Source organism: Ambystoma mexicanum, chromosome 3q (genome assembly GCF_040938575.1).
Source record: "Ambystoma mexicanum isolate Mex_15411 chromosome 3q, UKY_AmexF1_1, whole genome shotgun sequence".
NCBI lineage: Eukaryota > Metazoa > Chordata > Amphibia > Caudata > Ambystomatidae > Ambystoma > Ambystoma mexicanum.
In genome coordinates this window covers 703,565,080-703,577,246 of record NC_090926.1, presented here as the reverse complement: position 1 = coordinate 703,577,246, position 12,167 = coordinate 703,565,080, and positions in this window count along the sequence as shown.

The following is a 12,167-nucleotide window of genomic DNA, read 5'->3' as shown; positions in this document are numbered from 1 at the left end:
TAACCCTTTCCAGAACTCAATAAGATAGTTTGTACTGGGTCTGTGAGTTAAAAAATACTAATAAAGTCAATGGCAACTTTAAATGTTCTGTGAGACAGTAGTCAGCCCCAGAAAAAAGAGTCGGAGTTGGGAAGTCTGAAAAAGACATCCCTGTGTCACGGCACTGAATGTGCTGTGTAACACACAGTAAAAAGATGATGCCTATGAAGTAAGTGAAGCTCCACAGTCTATGAACACAAAAATGTTTAACATACACAGCAAAACACATGTAAGAGTGGGAAAAAAAGCCTTGCACTCTTACCAGGTGAAAAAAATAAATCCAGAAATCCAGCAAAGCTGATGAGGGACTCAGTAGGTAAGGGAAATCAGCCATTCTGGAGAATTCTCCCTAACAAGCTCTCCTTTATCTTGCACCACCTATATGGCAAATGCGGCTACAGCGTCGTGCTCACCAGCACTGTTGACCATCACGGCAAGTTTATGCACCTTTAATGCAGACTAGATTTTGACCCACATGTAACCAGGGTCCTGTCTGTATTTCTGTATTCTTGTTGTCTACAAATCGTATGCCCAGCCATGTCTGCATCCAAATACTATGTCTATGCTCTGGCCATTCTCCTGCTAGCCTACTATTGCATTTCCGTCTCCTGCAACCGAGATTTTGACCCACATGTAACCAGGGTCCTATCTGGTTTTCTGTATTCTTGTTGTCTTCAAGCGTCATGCCCAGCCATGCTGGTACTCTAATTATTGTAACTATTCCTGCTGTCTCTAAGCTGTATGCCCTTGTCTGTAACCTTAAGTTTTCAAGCACCCAGTTACCTCAGGGTTAGGCGCACAAGACAAATAATAAACAAATACAAAATACAAAGACCAGCTTTACCCTTGCCTGCAGTCCAGCTTTATCCTTGCCAGCACTAGCATCCTAATGCTACTAATTTGCAGCCAGGTTAGTGCTTTCTGCGCCCAAAATCCTCACCAGCCCCCATCCACCATGTTGCGCCCGAGCCAATTGCCACATCCAACATGGCCGGCGAAACGCAGGATGATAACGAGTCCGTGTTGATATGTTGCTAAGCAACGCACCTCTTCTTCAACCAATCTAGGCCACCATAGGCGGGAAAGGCCAAGGACAAGGCCCTGTTTTGCCTCCTGTGATATCAGTATCCCAACGACCAGCGAAGGATCGGGCAGGAAACCTCCTTTGTCCTGCACCACCTCTACGGCGAATGCAGCTACAGTGTCGTGCTCACCAGCACTGTTGACCATCACAGCAAGTTTATGCACCTTTACTGCAGACCAGCTGTACCCTTTCCTGCAGACCAGCTTTACACTTGCCAGCAATATTTTGAAGCCAAGTTAGTGCATTCTGTTCCCGAAATCCTCACCAGCCCCCACCTGCCATGTTGCGCCCGAGCCAATTGCCACATCCAACATGGCCGGCACAACACGTGATGATAACTAGGCCGTGTTGATACATTGCTAAGCAACACACCTCTTCTTCAACCAATCCAGGCCACCGTAAGCGGGTGCCATCCCGTGGGAAAGGGCAAGGACAAGGATTTTTTTTGCCTCCTGTTTGCCTGACTGTGCCAACATTCTGGCTCATCCAGACACTGCATGATAGGTAAGCTACCTAGTTGTAACAAGCTTCTGGCTTCTCAAAACCTTTCTCCGGCGACAACAGTAATACGTGTTCTAACCCCCTGACTCTCTGTTCCCATCGAACATTTGCATTAGCAAGCTAACCTCCAGTTACCTGTCCCACATGACCTGCCACGAGGGTTCGATCAACTCTACCCTCAATAATTGAGCCTAGTATAACCTGATGTACTGTATCTATCTCGCGTATTGTTGCCTGCTCACACTACGTTGTGAAATCGCTCTCATCATCTGCCCTATTCTCAACGTCCTGAACCGGTGACCCAACACAGTACCTTTAGCTGGCCCACCATGTGATCTGCAACTCTTTGCCATCCGCTTATAGCATGCAGCACCAGTTAACCATGACTGAGGATACTGAATTACTTAGCATATGCTATTAATTGACAATTCAACTCCTGTACTTATCCAGTCATGTTGCCAGCATTGCAATCAACCTAGTGCCTATATACCGATCCAACTGCTAATCTTGTTGTCTTAGCCCACTGCATTTTGTGTGTTAGCCTACTGCATATATCTACGCCCAAATGCTAATATTCGGACTGGCCTAATGCATATTTTTTTGCCTTATTCACTAATTGTACTCAGCCTGCTGCATATATACTTGTCCCACTTGCTAATTCTGGTGTTTTAGCCTACAGCATTTTGTGTGTTAACCTACTACATATATGTATGCCCAAATGCTAATATTCGGACAGGACTACTGCATATATATTTGCCTTATTCACTAATTGTATTCAGCCTATTACGTATATTTCTGCCCCACCTGCTAACTTTGTGCTTGAGCCCACTACATATATTCTTATATATGTCACATTATGATTTTCCTCAAGTTTTTCATAGATGTCCTATTAAGTATCCCCCTAATGGGACACCTACTAGCTGTACCATCTGTCCCCCTACTCACTAGCAAAATGTCTCTCCATTACAAGACCAAACCTACATCCTTCCTCCACAAGCAATTTTGATCTCAGACTTTATCAAACCTACTCCATTCCTACCCAAACTGTGCAATGGATTGAGCGGTTTGCTATCAAGCCGACCCCAAATCAACCTTCCCGTGGAATCCACAGAAATTCAAAACATGCCTCTAGGTTCACCATAATGGCACCTCTAGTCAACATCTGTCAAGGGAACCTACCTATCTGAAACAGGCCCCCCAGCTCCTTACAGAGCCTACCTTGCTCCAACACCAAGTGTGTGCCTTCTAAAAGACCAAGACCAAAGCGCAACAAACAATGGGCCCCTACGGCCCAACCAAACTTACTTCACCCTCCAGTTCAGACTAAACCTTCTCTAATCAAAGGCGTGCTTATAAACGCAAGATCTGTAGTTGCACACGCAACTGACATAGCCGACTTAATCAAGGATAACGACGTTGACTTCCTAGCAGTATCAGAGACTTGGCTTCATGCAGCCGCAGTGCCTTCTCTCATGCTAACCATCCCAGACTCTTATACCATCACCTGAGCAGACAGAGAAAATGGCAAAGGCGGAGGGGTTGCCTTCATAGCATGATCTAACTTGGCACTCAGACCTTCAACCACTCTGTCACTCAAATCATGTGAACTGCTCACAGCCAAAATAACAACCTCCCACACTAGCACCCTCACCATCCATCTCATATACAGGCCTCATGGGCCCCAAGGAAACTTCGAGGAGGACATAATCACACTGCTTGCTGACAATACCAAACCAAAATCACAAATTGTAATACTCGGCGACTTCAACTTAGGCCTATCTGACCCTAACGACCAGTCTGCTAAATCCCTGGAAGAATCCCTAAGCAAACTAAATTTCACACAGAGAATTAACCAACCCACCCACACGAAAGGACAAACACTAGATTGGCTGTCAGACCATAAAGGTGCCACGGTAATCGCTGCCATTGAACCTCAATCCTCAACTGACCACTCCTTCATCTCTTTTACCATTAATGCGTACCGTCCAACACAAAAAAACTAAGACCATCGCGCCTCCTCAACTTACCAGAAACAAGCGTAATATTACAGCTGAAAAACAAGCCCCCGTGCTGATCCCAATACTAAATGCTAATAACTCTGAAGATCCTGAGGAATTAATAGAGCTCTTCAACAATACCATGACCCTGGCCTTAGATGCCCTGGCCTTAGATGCCATAGCTCCTTTGAAACTCTGCAAGATTAAACCTAAAGATCACCTCAAAACCTGGTATACACCACAACTGAAAGCCTTGAGAGCTGAAAAAAGGAAGTGTGAGGTCACATGGAAAAACCTACCTTATAAGGGGAACAAAGACATAGTCATAGAAATATCTGCCCGTTACAAAGCAGAGATCATACAAACTAAACAGGAAACATACAATGACAGGATCCATAACGCCAGCTCCAGCATCAAGAAACTATTTGGAATCCTAAGGGAATTAGAATCACCTATAGCTCCGGATTACTCTCACCCGAAAAACAAAGCTTGGTGTACTAGCATCCAAGACACCCTAGCCAATAAAATGACCACCCAAAAGAAAATTACCTCCAAGAGACTTAACATCAATGATATTGACAGAGCTCTGAACCAGGACACCACGATCACCATGAATACTATACCTGAATTCAAATTTGCCCAAGGCACTACTACAGAGGTTGCAAAAATCATCAACTCTCTGAAACCCTCACGCTGCCAAAGCGACGTCTGTACTGCCCAAATTATAAATGATGCAGCTAGAGAGCTCACCCCTTTCATTACCAGGCTAATAATCGCCTCCTTTAAATCATGCCAGCTTCCCACCAACCTGAAATTTTCTCTCGACCCTACCATCCCAACTAATTACAGGCCCATAACTACAGTCCCTTTCCTTCTTAAAATCATTGATAAAGCAGCCTACCTACAAATCCAGTCCTACCTGGAGATTAACAATCTCCTATGACTCAGACAATCTGGATTTAGACCCCTTCATGGGACCGAAACAGAGATACTAGAGCTAAAAACACAAATAGACCTAATAAAAGATAACAGATAATGCTCTCTACTTTTACTATTAGACCTCTCCGCTGCCTTCGATCTGGTCGACCATGACATGACATACTTTACAAGCATCTATCTTCGGCAGGAAACTTCTCCCCTGAGGCTACAACTTGGATCAAATCCTTTATAAACAACAGAATGCTGAGAATATTCTCCCCATCAGACGCTGCCGACCCTCTCCCTATCACCGGTGGAGTTCCTCAAGGATCCTGCGTCTCCCCCACACTATACAATGTGTTTACCAAACTCCTATTCGACATCCTGACCATTTGGGTGTCATCTACACAAACTATGCAGATGACACCCAGATACTAATCCCACTATCCACTAACTGCGACCTGGACAATGAGTGACTAAATAAAATCTACCACGTCATTCAGGCATGGATGGCCACCCATAGCCTATGCCTGAATGACGACAAGACTGAAATTCTCATACTAAGCGCCCCTATTTATCTAAAAAAACTCAACCCTAAATACACATTGTTCAATATAGACGGCCACCTGATCATTATGGCCAATAAAACTAAAACCTTAGGTTTCCATCTTGATTCTGCCTTAAACTTCAAGAAACAAGCTAATGCCACTGCGTCAGCTACTGCCTATATTTGCAAACTCATTTAAGAATGTAAAAACTACCTCTCTACCAATAGCCGCATGATCTTGGCATGAGCACTAATCTTGTCCAAACTCGATTATTGCAATGCTCTTTATGCTGGAGCAAACAAACAAGTACTAAATAAACTCCAAACACTGCAAAATAACACACTAAGAACTGCACTGGGCATCCCAAGAAACCACCACATTTCCGAAACAAGAAGAAGTCACAAATGGCTTTCTATCCAGATTAGAATCTACTTTAAACTTTTTTCCATTTCTCATAAATGTCTTCATAACGCTACCCCTAAATACCTCATGGACGAAATAGCTCTAAAAACATCATCTCGACCTACGAGATCAGCTAACTCTTGCTGCATTATCTCGCCATGCTTCAACCTAAAAAGAGCGTGAGGCACCAGCTTCCCGGTACAAGAAGCCCTGGCATAGGATGCCCTCCCACTTAAACTAAGCGCTGACTTCAACCTATACAGCTTTAGGTCCAACACCAAAAAATGGCTCCTCACCAAGGACACTGCATACAATGTTTGAGTGCATAAACTCGATGTTATAAAGCAGTTGTTATAAGTCCCTTACCGGCCTTATGTACATCCCTTCTCACTGACATATATACATATGCATGCCTAGCTCTTCCCGCCCCTGCATCCATTGTATTGTACTGCTATTGCGTCCACTACCTGTATATATTCTACTCTGTGTTAATGTCTTTTCATATGTACTTCTGTATCATAAACTGTCTTGCATAGCGCCCAGATACCCTAGGGTGTGGCGCGCTCTATAAACATTAAACAACAGTTGAGATTCGGGCCCTGGGACATATTAGAAAACTATTGCACCATGTCAAGTGCAGTTGGGCGTGGTATAATTACCAGGGCAAGGCAAACTTCGCCTTGGTGCTGATACCGTGCAATTCTGGATTTGCACCCGTGCAAAGTTTCTGTAATCTGGCCTCTGGCCTTTTCTGGACACTGAAGGAGTTCGGGAATTTGCAAATGCTGTATTACCAAAATATAAGGTACGTAGCCTGTCAAATATTTTACATTTGCTGTGCCTGAACCTATATTAAACGTACTTACTAAGTTCATGTTCTAACAGCATCCATCATCTTCTTAAAAAATGTTTCAGTGATGAGTGCAGACACCTAGTTGCGTGGAATGCAATGTATTGTTTATATAAGCCAGTTTTATCTGTATGCATTTCGTTTTTTCTGCCCTTACTCCCAGGTTCTACTACGTGAAATCTCAACGCCTGTTGGAGCTATCCCTTCCAACATGAGAAACCTACTTTGTGTAACTTTCCTAGAGAAGAGACTGCCTTTCTATCCCCAAGGACTCTTGCACAACATGCATGCTCCCTTTTATGTCCCTCAAAATCTTTTAAATTTGAAACACGCTATATAAATCTGGACTTATTTGTAGGTGTCGAGGATTGTACAGCAGATAGTTTGACACATTATGCTGGTGCATTTCGTGTGAGCCCCATTGGTAACAACAGTCTGAAAATTAGCCTCTGGTGTCACCCGAACTGCGGCCGCAGATCCTTTCTCTTCTCTTGAAGCAGGCCTAATAAATCACTGGTTGCAAGTTTTTAAGTTAGGAAGATGAAATGCATCGTTTTCAATCACAACACGGCGCATTTATTTTGCTCCTTCTATTGTTTTTTTGTTTTGTTTTCTCTTTGACTAGGCAGAACGTGTTTTTTGTATTTTCCCATGTTATGCTGTGTGAGTGTTACTGAGAGCGCTGGCAGTTTGTTCGGAATTCGAAAAAGAGTACGCTTTTCAAGCACTGTATTGTCCCCCAAAGAGACAGTTTGCTTTTTCCCCTCTATCCAGCGTAGGATCATTTCTGCCATCAGCGAGCACACATTTGCCCTCACTAAGCTATTTCTTTCTTTGCAGAAAATTATTCAGAATTAATACCCGGCACACGATGCCCAAGGAAAATACTACACGTGCATTGGCTCGTTTCCCAGCCATACCACACGGTATTCCAGTGGACGTACGAGCGTGCCTGCCTTTGTTCCTGTCGGTGGGCGTAAACGTCCCTTAGCTAATGAGGAGGCTCGAAACGGGGCAATCCCCGCACTGAGCCTCCCCAAGGCTGGAGGCTGCTTTCACCCCCCACTGGGGACTCAGGTAAGGTTTTTTTGCCCCTCCACCCCCGTGCCCTGCAAACTATCCCATCCCCACCCTCCCAACTCCACTTACGTTCTTTTTTCTTTTTTTCAGGAGCAAACGCACAGGGAACAGTTCTATTCCCAGCACGTCCGCGCCCCATGGCCGCCATGGAAAGGGAAAAGGGACTAGGTATTCCCTTTCCTGGCGGCCATTTTATTTGACATACTTTTTTTTCTGTTTCGAAATGCAGGAGTGTTTCTGAATAGAATAAAATGCCATTAGTACCCCGGTCTAACGGGCTGGGGTACTAATGGCTATGAGACCCTCGGCGGTAGGCCAATACCGCCAATGATAATGCCCCCGGGGCCTTGTTAACTAGGGACTCTGGCGGCTGGTTTTGGCCCGCCTCTCGGGTCTTATTGTCACAGTATCAACATGTTTTCAGGTCTCATCTCATTGGCGATGACTCTGAGTGGTTTCCGAAACTGCTTTTGAATATTGTTAGAATACTATAAATGTTGCCATGGGAAACGAAATCAATTAAACGTTTATTTTTTTATTTTTTTTGCTTTCAGTGCATTGCGCTCAGACACATGCACAATCTAACAGCGCACATGAAATATAGATTTCAATTTTCTTTGATCTATATCTTAGTGGGCTAGAAGCGTCGGCTCTACCCAAGTGTTTCATTAGCAGGAGCTCACATCTGGAGAGTGTAAAATGCAAACCATGGATTGTGTGCATGATTTGCAGTTTAAACTCTTTGATATACTGCTAACTACATCTTGTGGGGGCACTGAAACCTTTAGCCCTCTATGACATATTTTAAACAGTAGTTAACTCAGTGGGCCTTCTTCTACAGTGGTCAAAGAAAACAACCGGCCCTTAGCCTGAGTTGGACAGCACAAGAGTGATATCACCTGTTTTTTTTTCCAAACTCAACTATATTTCAATTGCATTCAGATAAGAAAAAAAAAACACTTGTATTTTACCTTTGTCAGGCAGGCAAAATTCCAATAAATGATTATTCTATTTATCTAGTTTATTACGATGCACTTTTCAGCCATCATGCTACATAGAAAAATATACATAGGTACTCAGGCTCAATCCTACATTGCGCAAATGCATGTTTTCTGTTTTTGAAAAAAGCGAACAAAATATATTAAAATTGTACACTCAGATTTACAAATTGCTTGGTACTATTGCTTGGTAAACTTAACATGTTTCTTTTATGTAAAGAAAGGGGGACCTTCCACTTAAATTCAGTCACTTATTTAAGAATTATTTATTGTAGTCTTTTTTATTCCTCTGTTTTTTTTATACCTTTTTCTCAACATGGTTTGATCCCGTGGTCTTCTTCAGGGGTGATTACGTTTTTTGGCTGCAGGATAGTCGCTAAAGAAATGAGAGAACTGTTCTGGGAATTGCTTGTTATTGTGCAGGGTGTGGCTTGCCAGCGTACAGTGCTGTTTTACTAGCAGTTCTGCAGCGCTTTCTTTCCATCGTCTTATTGTAAGAGGCGGGCACAGGAGTTTTAGGCACCTGTAACCCTTAATTACTAAACGTTTCTTTGTGGTTGTTCAATCTCTTTCGATGTGTGGGTTCTTGTACAACTCAAAGTCTTGTATTAATGTCTGTCTAATTTTCAGGAATTGCTGTATGTCTACAGTTCGTTTTGAATGAGTCCTTATCTGCAAAGCTTGTGAATTAGAGTCTCATCAGGGGTTTGGCCGTATTCCAGAGCCAATTGCTATTAACGCTGCATCCCAAGTAGTAGTACAGTGGTAAGTTCCCATGCAAGGGTGGTAAGAGTGGTAATAGTGCCAAAAACGACCGCACAGGCGTAAAGCAGAATTTTAACCTCCAGCATAGAGCTGGCGGTAAAATTCCAAACTTAACGCCCAATTCATAATAGGCCCATCCATTAAATGTGGCAGAATAAGTGTTACCGCTGCATTTAAGGGCTACTGCCCAACTCGTGATGAGGCCCTTTAGTGTGTGCAGGTAATGGCACATGCCCCTCTGGAAACCATCAGTGAAGAGTAGTTTATTTTCTTAAGGAATGTTGTCTGCGATTAAAAGTGTGGTCCGTGGCCCTTGCTACATTTAAGGTGGATAGTGGTAGGACCGCAAAGTAATCTGTTTAAAAAAAAAATGTATGAAAAGGTTCACACCACATTAGGATCGAACAGTACAAATGCTTTCGCCTGGAGACCTCTTCCCTGGATCCCACATGTTGCCGAGCATTGACCTGGTTGGCAGCAATCCACAATAATCTAGCTCCACATCACTACACCCTAACAAATCTCTCAACTATCTCTTCAAGGTTGGGGCCATTGGGCTAGGCCAAAGCCTCATGGTACACTTTTTAGCCAGCAGCAGAGGTTGTCTTGAGGATCCACCTGAGACACCATGCAACTCGTCATTTCTGTCACTTGCTGCCAATATGTCGTCAGAGAAGGACAATCCCAGAGAACATGAAGAAACCTGATCCTTTTGGCTGTACATCTGGGGCAACACCCATCTGTGGTGCTGTCAAACATAGCCTGTGATACATGAGGTAAATAGGCAAGGTGAAGAATCTTGCATTGATTAAGTTTAAATCTGGAATTGATCACCATTATAGAAGTATGCATGCAAAGGTAAAGCCACTATTTTTCCCCAATCTCGCTGCCAATGTCTGCAGATGACTTAGATCAACATACTGAAACCACCCTGGGAGCAGAGCTCAAAGTAATTTGATATTTTGTTGTTACGCTCACCTGGTATCCACAGAGACGCCACCCAGCTGGGTTACTCGCTGGTATGCTTCTCAGCTTTGCCCTGATATGGTCTGCGGGGAAGGTTCTGCCTGAAAATACAGGAGGACAGTGTTCAAGACTGACCGACTGGGGTAAGTATCCTCCCTCCACCCCCATATGATTTTAGTCCCTCTGGTGCCCTCTCCTCACCTTGTGGTAGAATTAGGCGTGCTCTCCATCCTGCCTTCTTTGCAGGGGTGCGATGTCTTTCATGGGCCAGTGCGGTCCAGTTACTTCACTGATGCCGGCCCGTTTCATATTGTTCAGGTAGGTCTTATTGCTGTTCTTTAGTTTTGTTGCTATGCTGCATGCCTTTCTTTGTTTAAAATGTCTCTTTTTTCTCCCTTAGGTATGTGGAGCTTCAGTGCGGCGAACTGGCTTGGTTGAGCCCCGCTGGTAAATGATGGCGCATTAAGAGCGCTATGATGTGGTAAGTAAGCGCTATGCACAGCGTTGCGAAGTCTTGCCTTTGTTAACCTGTGTTTTCCTTCCTTGTAGATCGCGGTGTACTTCAGCGCGAGTGAAATGTCCAGGGTGGTGCCAGCCGAGAGGCGTCCAGCCATGTAAACCTTTTGAGCAGTTCGTAATTTGTAAATGTCTCTGCTGCTTTCTTTAATGTTGCCTCTATCTTCCACTTTCAGGTCGTTCTGTCCGGGAGGCGTGCAAATTCGAGGAAGCTGTTCTCAGTAGCTGCGGGTGTTTAAAGATGAAGACTGCAGGTAAGATGCTGCTGCTAATGATGTTCCTTTTGTCTCCTTGTAGATTCTGCTTCTCCGAGGTTCGAGGGAATAGCTGGACACGGTGATCGTCACGTTGCAAGCTGCAAAGTAACGCAAAGTGTGTTGTTTTGCCGGGTGTGGTTTAAATAGCCTCAACAAAATAGTCCAGGTAAAGTTGTCCCTAGGCTGACACACCCAAAACACTACACCGCATAGCTTGGTTCTTACGAACCAAGCTATGTGGATGCCTCCATGTTGGCTAACAATACAATAAAGTAGTTCCCAATCACATTGTTTTTCATGGTGTATGAGCCTGGTGCCATAGGGGCTTTTGAAGAGGATTCCAGGCTCTAGAGGCCCGAGTCCTGACTCCACCTGGCCAATGGGTTTTCCAGAGGGGGTTTTGGGGGAAGGTCGTAAAATCTGTTGAGATTATCCCACTCGATTTGGCTGAGTTAACTAGATATTTCAGTAATGGGAATGCCTGTGGTTCTGAGGGAAACCTTGGTAACCAAGTATGCAATGCTGCCCAAAGCCGAAAACACTGAAAGGTGAATCCGAATGCTCCGCCCAATTTAGCTTCAACCTGCACCCATGACACGAAGAAGCCATCAATAAAAAGTCAAACTTGCACATGCCACTTTGCATTGCATTCACTTGTGACATGTGCATAGGGTGGCCACAGTGTTGTCGGTGCAATATAATGCAGTCTGATTGGGGTGCTGCAGATTCTGGTCTGCCAGGGAGTGACAGTGGATGCTCCGGTCCAGGAATGATCTTCAGTGATTTCTGTTGATCGTGTTGGCGGTGGACATCTTTGGGCTCTGCTTCATGGTGGAGGCAGACCATAGAGGTTTAGGTGAGTTGCAGCCATGCACTGTAATAGTTGTGTGGGAGACTGTGAGGGGGCTGGCTGAGGTAGTGTTGGCGGTGAGGGTAACACTAAGTGACACTACCAACTACACTGGTGGGTATTGTCTGGACTTGAGTGGGTGGCCTCAGAGTATTGTCAGAGGTGAGGGCATTGTGGGGAGGGGGATGTACTGTGAGAGGACTGCGTGGGGTAGTGTCAGAGGTGAGGGGGGCTGGTGGCCGGTGTATGGACTTGAGGGGGCTGGCTGGGGTAGTGTCAGAGGTGAGGGTGGCTGGTGGGTGGTGTCTGGACTTGGAGGGGCTGCCTGGTGGTAGCATCAGAGATGAGGGTGGTGTGGGGAGGGGAGTGCACTGTAAGGTGCCTGTCTGGAGTAGT